The sequence below is a fragment of the Dreissena polymorpha genome, chromosome 10 (genome assembly GCF_020536995.1).
Source record: "Dreissena polymorpha isolate Duluth1 chromosome 10, UMN_Dpol_1.0, whole genome shotgun sequence".
Taxonomy (NCBI): Eukaryota; Metazoa; Mollusca; class Bivalvia; order Myida; family Dreissenidae; genus Dreissena; species Dreissena polymorpha.
This window is the reverse complement of record NC_068364.1, coordinates 69,306,852-69,319,426: the sequence shown is the minus strand read 5'-3', so window position 1 is coordinate 69,319,426 and position 12,575 is coordinate 69,306,852. Positions and strand designations below refer to the sequence as shown.

Here is a 12,575-nt window from a genome sequence, read left to right as displayed (position 1 = left end):
ACCAATACTTTTAGTCGGATCACACACATTGCAATAACAGTTTTGTAAACCGTAAGAAGAAACGCTTTGAACTGTTGTGTTTGCGCGGACAACAATGAAAAAACACAAAATGATAAACGCCCGCATGCTTGGCTCAGAACATCAAGAATGACAAGATCCGTTTGTTTAAGTGTGTTTTATATTTATTTTAGTTCTTATGATCTTTTTATTACGTACGACATAAATCCTATTATTCCAAAAACGATTGCAAACACGACTAGAATGCAAAACACAACGTCGACAGATCCTTTTTCGCCATGTTCGTTAGCCTTTGTGGTTGTTGAGCCATTGGTGGTGATATTACCACTCGTTATGTTATCGATTTCACTGTAGTTCTGTTGTGTGCTAGTTTTGTTTGCAACTCTCGATGTGGTTGTTGAAGAAACGCTTTGAACTGTTGTGTCTGCGCGGACAACAATGAAAAAACACAAAATGATAAACGACCGCATGGTTGGCTTAGAACATCAAGAATGACAAGATCCGTTTGTATAAGTGTGTTTTATATTTATTTTAGTTCCTGTGTTTTTTTTATAACGTTATACACAAATCCTATAAGTCCAAGAACGATTGCAAACACGGCTAGAATGCAAAACACAACTTCGATTATAACAAGGACAGATCCTGTTTCGCTATTTTCGTTAGCCTTTGTGGTTGTTGAGCCATTATTTGTGATATTACCACTCGTTATGTTATGGATTTTACTGTAGTTTTGTTGTGTGCTAGTTTCGTTTGCAACTATCGATGTGCCAAGATCGCTATTTTCTTCAACCTTTGTGGTTGTTGAACCATCGCTAAGGGCATTGACAACTGATGTGTTATGTTTTTTACTTAATGTTTTAGTGGTATTTTCGTGTGCAACTCTCAGTGTTGCTTGCGTGCTTTTTTTGTTAACCTTTGTGGTTGTCGAACCATTGTTGGGGATATAAGCAAGCGTTGTGTTTTCCATTTCGCTGTTTGTGTGTGTGTCAATTTCGTTTGAAACTGTCGATGTAACGAAATCATTATCGCTACTGCGTTTTTCGATGTCTGCAACATGATTAGATGTATTGTCTGGTACCAAGAATCGCCATAGAGAATCAGTAGCTAGCATCCTACCTATATTCGGGGTCAAAATAAAAAAGAGTTTGCCTTTGATTTGGAAACAAAACCTGTCCCTGTGATTATCAATGGTCAAATAATTGTCTTTCACGCCCAAATTTTGATTTATGACTTTTCGTATGGCCTCGAGAATATCATATTGCGTTGTGTACATTCTCTCAGGAATATATACAATTTTGCGTAACTTGTCTAGCGCATCATCATAGGAAACGATCGAGAATGCACCATTGTATATACCCAGATCGCGCTCTGGCGATTTCTTGAAGCAGTTATCGTTACAGCTACATAGAGACACAAACAAGACAAATAGTATGAAGCGCAACATAGCTGGTTTTTATTTCATTCATCTAACAAAACACATGTAATAGCTATATAACAAAAAATTTGCACACAACAGACTACAACACAAAATCTGCAGGAATGTACAAAACGAGGCCGTTTGTCAGCAATTCCTTCGACACACAAAATGCGACAAAGTTCGGTGGGATGTGAATGTTGGGAATGCATGTTCTAACCGCTTGAGAGAGCATATCTTCGTGTTCTTCGTTTTGACACTGATTGATGAAGTAAACTTTACATGGGTCTTCTTCGGGCAACATATCGCTTACGGGCATCGGGTTTTCTTGTACCTCTTGTTCTGGGGTGAACGTTTCCACGATTTCTTCTTTCACGACTGCCAAATCGACCGGCATACTGATTATCTCGTTTTGCTCCGAACACGCCTTCTTATCAGAACAAGGCAAGTCATTCCATGTTTGTTCTTGTGTTTTGCAAAGCATCTTTTTGGGGAGACTGGACTGATCCTTTGAATGTTCAGCAAATTTGCGTTTACGATTAGGAATAGCATTGACTAGTCTACCTTTTCCCCCATCGATCAGCTCCGTTTCAATGTGAAGACTGTTGATGTGCTTGCGGTACAAAGGATGCATCACAAACAAAACCTCTAACGCCTGACACAAATTTGTATTTGGATATCCATATTTTGGTTGCAGTGAGTATACGTTAGCATTCATCTCTCTCATTTCGATGCCAGTTTGCAACGCTTCGTATATTTCACCACAGCTTCTCACAATTTTCAGACCTATTGTGAGCTCTTTCTGTGTACTGACAAGCTGAAAGTTTTTACTCGGTAGCACTCCTTTTTTCACCAATATTTCCACGATATCGTTTTCCGTACAATCGAGTAATGTCATGACTGCTCGAAAGTAGGTGTTCAGCTTCAATCGTATCTGAGTCCTTTCCAAAGAAAGACAAGTCGATTTCACAGAATAAACTTTGCTGAACTCCTCGATTCCATGCAACTCCAACACTGGTATTATGCATATCGGCAGTCTGTAGTTTAACGTGGGATTCGACTGCATGTATCTACCCTTCTTTATGCGCTCGTTAAGAGTTGCGAAATGTTCTGGTACTAATGTTTTCAATATTTTGAAGTAGCACATATCAATCTTTTCATCGGCAACAGAAAACATCAAGTCAACATATCGTTCAAACGCAGCTAGTGTCGGTTCATCGAGAAACACATGGTCCAGCGTTGGCTTGTAGTTCAAGTAGTCATACGGACTGTTAGTTATCGACGTAAAACGCAGTCCCTCGACATCTGTGAAAGGACATGTAACGCTAAACATGTACTTCTTTTGGTGACCATTCGCATTGAAATTTCTTTTCTCGCGAATGAATTTTTCGCACAATGTTTGGACGAACATGTTGTCGCTTCGGTTGTCAGATTGTAAATGAGACGCATTGAATAAGTTGCATGGCTTTATATACAACCCGTCATGTTACAAAGTTAGTGGTATAAGCTTGAAAAAGTAGGTTTTGAAAACAGATATGGCTCGTTGCATCGAACGGAAAGGCGAAAGCAAATTAAATGCACTCATCAAATCAAACCAACCCGAGTTGTTAGCAACACACATAAATCAAAACTTTGATTTTGATTCATCGTGTTACATTGTTATCAACGAAAAACATGTTTTGCCTGTTGATTTCACACAAACAGACCTAGAACAAGTTGTCATTCATATATCTAAACCTGAATACATACAGTTTGTGAAGCTCAGGTTTAGTGATTCACACAGCAATGGGTTTGATTTTCTGCTTTGCGAACAAACCGATTACGAAGATAACTACGGCAATGAGGTTCATCAGTGTCACCTTTATTTTTCAAGAACATGTACCAAAGATATGGCAGCTACGAGCTATTACTTGACACAAGCCTTAAGTATGATTGGAGTACTAACATTTTCAAAGAATACGCATGACAAACTGGCTTCGTGTCTAATCAAACGTTATGGTCAAACACTCGTACCCAAATGCACTACTGATTTTTGGAACAAACAACTTGACTCATTTCGCATGAGAAGCATTCTTGAGGTCTCGCAGCAAGATGACTCAGCGACACTTCGTGATGAAATTGAGCGTTTGGTGCAAACAAAGTACAACTTTGTTTCTTGTCAATACAATACTGCAAACAAAATTCTCAATATTCTGTACACGAACACAAGTGACAACAACTTTGGGTTAGTGGTTCTCAAACAGTCGCTGAATATAAAATGCGCTACATGACTATTGATTCAAATCATTTTTGATTTAAACACCAAAGCGACAACATGTCTGTACCAGCAAATAAATTTCAAGTTCCACAGACTGAGAATTGGGACTTAGAAATAAGCCAGTCCGAGATGAAAAGTAAGTTGTGTTGATAAGATATTGTGTTTTCATAGCAGTTTTTATTGTAAGCATTGTTCATTTAGTTGTTAACTTTTGCTTTTTCTGTTTCAGAAAATACCAGCATCGGGGTGGTAACTCCAAAAACGAAAACCGAAGACTGGGAAGCTGAAATTGCGGTGGCGAAACGTCCTCCATTCTTTCTCAGCGTGGGCAAAATAACACAGCGACGTATAAACCGAATGCACCGATGCTGGACCTGTCACTGCGTGCCTGTCAATTGTCGATGTGCAAAATATTGAATAAACTTGTTGAAACGTTAACATGTGTTTGTTTGTTTGGTAGAAAATGTTATATAGGTAGTAACTTGAAAATTGATTCTATACACCTAAACAATGCTAGCCGTTGAACTCAAAGATTTGGGATTTTTTCGACATATGTTGCGTTTGAATATTGAAAAGTGGAACAAAGCTGTCGAAATGTACATCATGGATCTCTATCCAGATGTGAAGTTTACATTTTCGACGCGAGATCAATGTTGGAAAGCGACAGATACGGAAATTGTGTACTATGTCGATATTGAGGTTATTCTGATCAATCCGAAATATGATTTGTGCTGGACACACCAAGATCCCACAAAACGACTTCAAACCATTAATGGGATTTTGTTGAGCTCAAAAGCCAAGAGAACAAAACTCGTAACGTTTGACCAAGAGTATTTTTGAGACAAAAAATGTATAAAGATGTTGAAATAACCAATTGCATGTGTAATATAATATCATATCATATCATGGATGATACCGACGCTTTTTGCACGAATGAAACAAGTATGTTCATGAACAACTATATCGACAGACTGAAAACGTTTGAGCATTGGTCTCCCCAAATACAACCAAACAAATACCAGCTTGCTTCTTGCGGGTTGTACTACTTGGGACAACACGACCGTTGCAAATGTTTTCGTTGTGGCATTGTGTTGTATCATTGGAAATCTACAGACGATGTTTTCTTGGAACACCATAAACATTCACCACATTGCCAGTTTTTGCGAATGGTGGGTCCAGGAACAAGACTATTGATAGACACATGAGTATGTTTTGTATGATCGTGTTGTAAATAAATATCATGAACCGTTTAATTTGTTTTGTTCTTGTTCTTGTAGTAACATATACTTATTCATGCAACTACCAAACGCAAAGTTGAAAAACAAGTACTATTGTGTGCACGAATGTTTGATTTCGCTATTGCGTTAGTTATTGATATAACCCAGTGTCGTATGTTTTCTCAAACTATATTATCCAACTCTAATCAAAGCAAATACAAACAACTATGTATATGTAGTTTCAAACGATTTTATTCTGCAACAATCAATATTTCAAACATTCAATCTTTCGCAACAACAACGTACAACAGTTTACATAGTCCACTAGATCAGCCCACATAGTCCACTCGATCAGTCCATCACAGATGCAAAAGCCTCGCTTCTCTGTTTTGGCCGTAACCCTGAATTTCGCCACACCATTCGCAGCGATCGTCGATCCGCGTACATGACACACAGCTGAGGGCCTCGCATCTACGGCAAAAGTTCACCATCGAAAAAAAGTTTTTGCACGTATGACACACAATCACTAACGTAGTGTCGTAAACAGTTGGCAGCATTTCGCCCATGCTCTTAATCCATTTGTTACAAGCTGCTTTGTTGTTTCCAGCTAACGACTCATTCTCACGATGCTTATTCTGCCTCTCTAACCATGCCTGGAAACCTCCACTTTTCTCCACACCTGACATCCATTGCTCGCAAGCTTTTCTGTCACTCATTATGCGTGTTGTTCGTTCGGTTTCAAAAATCGAAATGATTCAAACACAAGCAATTCGCCCTTTTATAGTATGCCGTTATTCAACTCAACAGCATAAAACTCGAAATGCATGTCCCTTCCCCAGAACATGAAATTTCACAAAGTCGACAAAAGCCCCAATTGTATGTAAACAAAGTGTTTTATGTTTTCATCGACGAGTATTTTTATCAACAAGCCGAATTTTGCGGAATATGCGGTGTCATTAGTTCTAGAAAAGATAGTTTTAATTCATGCTTGACAAAAAGTTTGTAGTTTACTTTGCTTTTTGGAGAAATACAACGTTCAAAGATATGAGTTTCATCCGAACCTTCCGAAAAATGGGTGTTGTTCTATGTACAGTATCGATACATGTATGTGAGGCATGTTAAGGCTTTCTTTCTTGGATTGAGAGTTCAAGAAACGATGAAATCTGTCAAAACATGGATAATTTGACAAGCAAGTACCACGAAAATCGTTTTGTTTTTTTTGTGATAGACAAAACCGTGTATTGTTGAAATGTCAACACATCTCAAATACATGTAAACAAAGCATGTTGAACTACATGATAAATCATATTGTGTAGTTGTTTGTACCAAAAGTGAAACACTCTTAGCAAAATGTGTACTTCAATTCAGATTATTGTGAAAACTTCTGGTTTATACAAAGTCAGTCAGTTTAGAACTTGATTTGTGTTGTTTTGTTTTTTTTATCTGCATCAGACTTTTTTGACTAGGTTATTTGTACACATCAAACTCTGCCATACTAAGTTGATTTCTAAAATGAATGAACACTCAGTATTTATTTGTAACTGTGTGCGGCTAACACCGTGATTTCATCTCATGGCATAAGTTGAACAATTTCTAACCAGAATTTACATTTCAATGTGACATTTTATATATGTATTAATGAAAACATGCACTGATATATCAGAATATTCTAGGCTTACTTTTCATATTTTAGACATAGAATGCACAATTGCCCATGTTAAAGTCTTATTCGCAAGCACATTTTATGTCCTAAACTCCAAAAAATCTATATACACAACAAAATGCAAATTCTGCTTTTTGCCAACATGTGAATGTTTGGTCACAACAATCTTTCTTTCAAGTCAACACAAATGTGTGTATCAACAAGCAAACCCATTTGTAAGTTTGTCCCGAGTCAGTTTTTATTATCATTGCCTATAGTGTATGTATTTGCAAATTTTTCAAGCAAGCACGCATAACAATTTCAGATGAAAGTGGATGAAAAAAAAGTATATGAATGCTATTTAGAAAAATATGGTTTTTTGTCAGCACATTCATGTCTGTCCACAAAACTCATTGTGTGTGTTTGTTGTGCAGTGATTCAGTCATTCACAAAGCGCATCTAACAGTGTCTGCTTGAGCTAGCAAGCACAACCACAAGCCATGTTTTGGTTCAGATTTGTTTTATTGAGGTCCATAAGAGAATATTTGAACATTTTGATACATGGCTCTCATAACTGGTCTCATTCAAATGCTTAGAAAAAAAGTATATAAATGCTTTTTAGAAAAATATGTTTTTTTGTCAGCACATTCATGTCTGTCCACAAAACTCATTGTGTGTGTTTGTTGTGCCGTGATACTGTGATTCACTGAGCGCATCATACAGTGTTTGCTTGAGCTAGCGAGCACAACCACAAGCCATGTTTTGGTTCAGATTTGGTTTATTCATGCATATGGATAAGAATATGAGAATTTTTATACATGGCTCTCATAAGATTTCTGATGCAAATGATGAGAAAAAAAGTATATAAATGCAATTTAGAAAAATATGGTTTTCTGTCAGCACATTCATGTCTGTCCACAAAACTCATTGTGTGTGTTATGTGTGAAGTGATGTTCAGTTCATATTCTCAGAGTGGTTCAATGAAGAACGCCTTCTTTCGCAGAAGGAAATCTAGGTTCAAGTCCTAGCTCTGATATGATTTGAGAAATCACTGAATGCAATTTACAGTGTCTGCTTGAGCTAGCAAGCACAACCACAAGTCAATTTTTTGTGCAGATTTGTTTTAGTCGTCTATATGATTAAGAATACAATAATTTTGATACTCGGCTTACATAACTGGTCTCATACAAAAAGAGATTGCCATTCCGAGCGCATATTACAGTGTGTGTGTGACCTTGCAAGCACAACCACAAGTCAATTTTTTGTGCAGATTTGTTTTAGTCGTCTATATGAATAAGAAGATGAGAATTTTCATACTCGGCTTACATAACTGGTCTGGTTCAAAAAGAGATTGCCATTCCGAGAGCCTATTACTGCTAGCAAGCACAACCTTCTACTTGTCTGATTGTGTGAAATGGCAGTTTTCAGTATTTTCAGATTCTTTCACTCACAACTCTATGTATAATCATATAACACAAAAACACAAATGTAAGGTGTAACATAGATTTTATTGATACATTGCTAGCCAAAAATGACATAACCTGGTCCAAAACAACCAGTGTGACAATCATATGGTATTTTGCATTTCAAACAAACAATTTGTTCACCAGTGTTAGCACTTACAAATTCCATGTACTTTGGAAAGCAATTTAGACAACAAAACCCGTGCCCACACTTCTTGCTGAACACTCTAGGTGGATTGCTTTCAAGTTTGCATAGTCTGCAGTAGTCGATTTTGCTGCTGCTTTTTAGATGGTTTGAAATAATCAAATCAATTGCATTGGAAATGTTTGTAGCTGCAGTTGTTACGCACGATGTTAACCTCGGCTCATCAATTGGTACAGATTTAACGTACCTTAGCGCCTTATTGAGACTGTCGATTTTTATCTGAGCTTTGCCGTGCGACGATTTTAGTATCTCTTGTTTTTTAAATACTCTTCGAAAAAGTCTTCATGCTTCTTTTCAGTTGAAATAGCGTCCTGTTTTGCGTTTCGTTTTGGTTTTTTGACAGTTTGACCGTCAGAATTAGCAATAGCTTTTCGTTTATTCGATGTCGTTGTACTAGTTGAACCTGTTGAGTCGTTGGAACATTGCTGTGATGGCTGAGCAATGAAATTAGCTGCTGCATCGTTTTCTCGCGAACGATATTCTGTTTTAATTTCTTCGTCAGTCATTGTGAGAAGTGAGTACAAAATTGGATGCTTTCGTATCATCTCACTGGGTGTTGAATGCAATGGATGAGTTTCATCATCTACACGAACACCAGCATTGGTAAGCTGTTTGGAGAGCGCCATGTCGCTTTGAAATCTCAAGGAAGAATGATTGTGTTGTGTCAAAAACTAGCTATTTATACCCGTGACCTTAATTTTCCTTTTTTAAGGCCAATATGAGCCTGAAGTCGTGTAAGCATAAAACATTCATTTCAAGCATGTAAAACAAAACACAGATTAGATGTTTAATATGATTTATTCATACTATGTATCAACCAATAATGCCATAGCGTGAGCCAACTTGATATGTGGCGTTTTCATCGTACTGATGTTTGCATTTCAAACAAATAAGTCGCCCAGAATTTTTGTTGTAGACATATTCTAAATACTTCATTATGCAGCTGATACAGCAAAATCCGTGTCCGCACGTCTTGCTTATAACTGTTGGTTGATTGTCTTCATTTTTGCATATTCGACACGAGTCGATTTCGCCACTGCTCTGTAGTTCACTTGAGATGCTTTCGATAACATTCGTAATATGCGCTGTCGCATGTCCAAGGGAAGATTTTTGGCTTGAATTTTCAATGGCACTTTCTTCAGATTTTAGCGTCAGCAATACTTTTTTAAGATTGTTGATTCGTATCTGAGCTTTACCGTGCAACGATTTTAGTCTCTCTTGTTTTATGAAATACTGCTCTACGAAGTCAGTCTGCTTGTTTCCAGTTGACATTGGGTCTTGTTTTGACGTTCGCGAACCTTTAGGTTTTTTGACAGTTTGGCCGTTATTATTGGCAATAGCTTTGCGTTTATTCGAATCCTTTTTACTAGTCAAACCTGACGAGTCGTTGGAATTGTTATGTACAAGCTGCGCCAAAAAATCCGCAGCTTCTTCGTCTTCTCGCGATTTAAACTGATTGCCAGCTTCTTCGTCTGTCATTTGTAGAAGAGAGTGCACATTTTGACAAGTTTGGTCAAGCTCACTTGGGTTGAGATATAACGCATGACTTTCATCATCCAAACAAAAACCAACATCAGCAAGTTGTTTTGACACCATTTCGCTTTGCTTACTCAAGAGTGAATGATTGAGTTTTAATAAAAAGACTGGCTTTTATAGAAGACGTTTGAGGTTTGTTATTGTTTCTTTAGTTTGCTGCATATTGCGAAAAATGTTGATATTGAAAGATGTCATAAATTCATATTTAGTTTCAAGATAATCACAATTGTGATTTTTTGTGGTTGTTACATCATGATTTGGCATTGGCTGGTGTTGCTTGCAATTAAGACTCAATGTTGTCATACAATATACTTTTCAGTTGTTTCACAATTTAGGTTCTATGAAAATAAATCATATGATTAAGGTTTGAATAAACTTGAAATTGTTAAATCACGATATGTTCAGTTATGTGATAAGACTCGAAAGTCAGCTAATGATGTAAAAACCACTTATTTCTGAAATCAAACTTCTGTTGTCATTGCATTTGTTACAAGCGAGCATTATGTCGAAAACTGTCTGATCAAGTACTTTAATCCATCGTTATTCGATATGAAGTTGTTTGTGAGCGCAACGTTATTTTACTGTAGAATCAAACTATATCTATACTGCTTAAACAACGACCAACACATGAAATGCATTTCAACGTTTTATTTTACGATGATCACCAACAAACAAGCATATGCACAAAGTCAATACATATCTAATCAGTCCAATGGATTTTCATCCATCCTGTAACCTCAATTCGGCACATAGGGCACGTTTGCCCGAATAACATCAGACAGCAGTCTTCGCAAAAAGTATGCGAACATTTCGTCAAGGTACAGTTTTTTTTCGCCATCGTAACATATGGTACACGTTTTCAACGCTCGAATAGCTTCTTCCTTCTCGAGTTGAAGTTCTCCTCTTTGCGAAATCAAAGCCTGTTCCTTCTCGAATTGAAGCTGCGATATTATTCTTTCGCTTTCGCATTCATGTTGCTCTTTAAGCGCTTTCTCGCGTTTGGACCACTCTGCATTGAAATAGCGCTCTTGGTCATCAACCAAATGTTCACTCGCTTCTCTCTGATAAGAGGAAGCCCTCTGTAGACACGATGCCATTTTTTTGCAGACATCGCGACCTTCTTTGGACATAGCGAAGTCGCTGCTGTTAACGAACGCGGTAACCTGACTTCCAAGTCTGTTGAGATGATAGCCAAACGATTTGAAATCAATCGACGCCGATTGTTCTAGTCGAGTGTATGGCCTTGTAGTATGTCGCTTACCATTGCCAGTCGGTTCGCCACTGCCACTAGGAGCATCTGTCTCCTCGAACTTTGGAAGTCGGTGTGCGTATTTCGGCATGATTTCGAGTCAATGTTCTCTCTTGGAGTCTCAAATCAAGAATGATGACAATAGCTGTTCGAGTCGCTTTAAATACCCAACGGGTTGGTGCGTTTTCACTATATAGCTAGCTGACATAACTTTGCTGACATAAGAAAGTCCAGAAAATCGATGAATAGCAAATTTTTCACGACATGCACTGCATTGACATTCATATTTGAGAAACGCACCGAACTTAGTGCATGTCTGAAAGATTTTGATGAAATGTATCTTAGCGACATTTTCATTTGAACCTTAAGCACGAAGTAACACTGCAAAATAGTTCGTTATTTATATACCAAACGTTACACAAGTACACTATGAATATGATCTAATATTTAATATATATTTTTGCGAAATGTACTGTGATCAAATATCAACGCAAAAGTTCAGTGAAAAACACATTTTTAAAATCATAATCTTTCGCGAGTAAAACTTTTTTAACATTGCATGAGAAATACACTGCAGTGCAGCGCGGTAATCAAGTGCAAATATATCGTGTTCACGTCATTTCAAAGTAAAGTCCACCAATAGATGAGTATTTGCGAAAAAGTTTAAATGTCAATTTCTCAACAACCTCTGCAGATGTTGGGATCAAAGTTTGAATATGATATTCAACTAAAAAAGCTCCACAATGATTGTTTTGAAAGTTTTATTCTTTTGTTAATGATTCTTTGACAAAAATGCGAGTTTTTGATCGAAAATAAACCCTTTATGAAGAAATCTTTTTCGCCTTTTCGTTTTGCGATACATTGTTTAAAATGTGTACCGTCAAATATGAAATTTTTGTGTGGATTAAATAATCACACATTAAAACGCCGATTTATCAGCAAAAACCTGAACTTAACTCTGATAATGTTTTTTCTACAACGCACTTGAATTCATAACGTGTAGTGTATCTACGTAATTTCGCTTCATAAAAACAACCTTGAATAAAATATCGTACACCGATGTTTAAGTCAAATTTTTCCGAAACGACTCATGGAATCAATATAAAATTTACACTACAATACCCTGCTTATTGTTAGCTACAACTTTTTTATTGCTAGTTTTGTTTCAACAAATATGCTTTTACAGAAAAAATCTTTTCAATTTGTTTTATATGACAGATTTTTTTTTTATTTTGGTGATTTTGTGAAACACGACTTATTTAATCGTATAGAGAGATTTTCATTTTGAAAATTTTGATGTATGATATCAAGTGATTTCACTAGCAATTTATCGAATAAAGCAGAACTATAGCAAAACAATAAACGAACTGCTTGAAATTTATTGCAACGACATAACAGTACAATAGGGCCTAAATCGCTTTAAATGTTCCAAAACATGTAATCGGTTCAACTTAGTACTTGTGGTGCTTTTTTTCACATATGAATTTCTGCCACGCGTGAGACATTTGCTTTTCAGCGTTTTTCAGAATGTCAAGACTTAACCATCTTAGGCATTCGCAAGTCTGTGGATATAT

General features: G+C 36.9%; 1 long non-coding RNA gene across 1 annotated transcript; it reads left to right on the top strand.

Annotated features, from left to right (window-relative positions):
• The first annotated feature begins 3,123 nt into the window (after positions 1-3,123).
• Positions 3,124-4,127, top strand: LOC127847082 (uncharacterized). Its single transcript, XR_008033812.1, has 2 exons — positions 3,124-3,825; positions 3,919-4,127. It is a non-coding gene; the product is annotated as an uncharacterized LOC127847082 (long non-coding RNA).
• Positions 4,128-12,575: the final 8,448 nt, after the last annotated feature.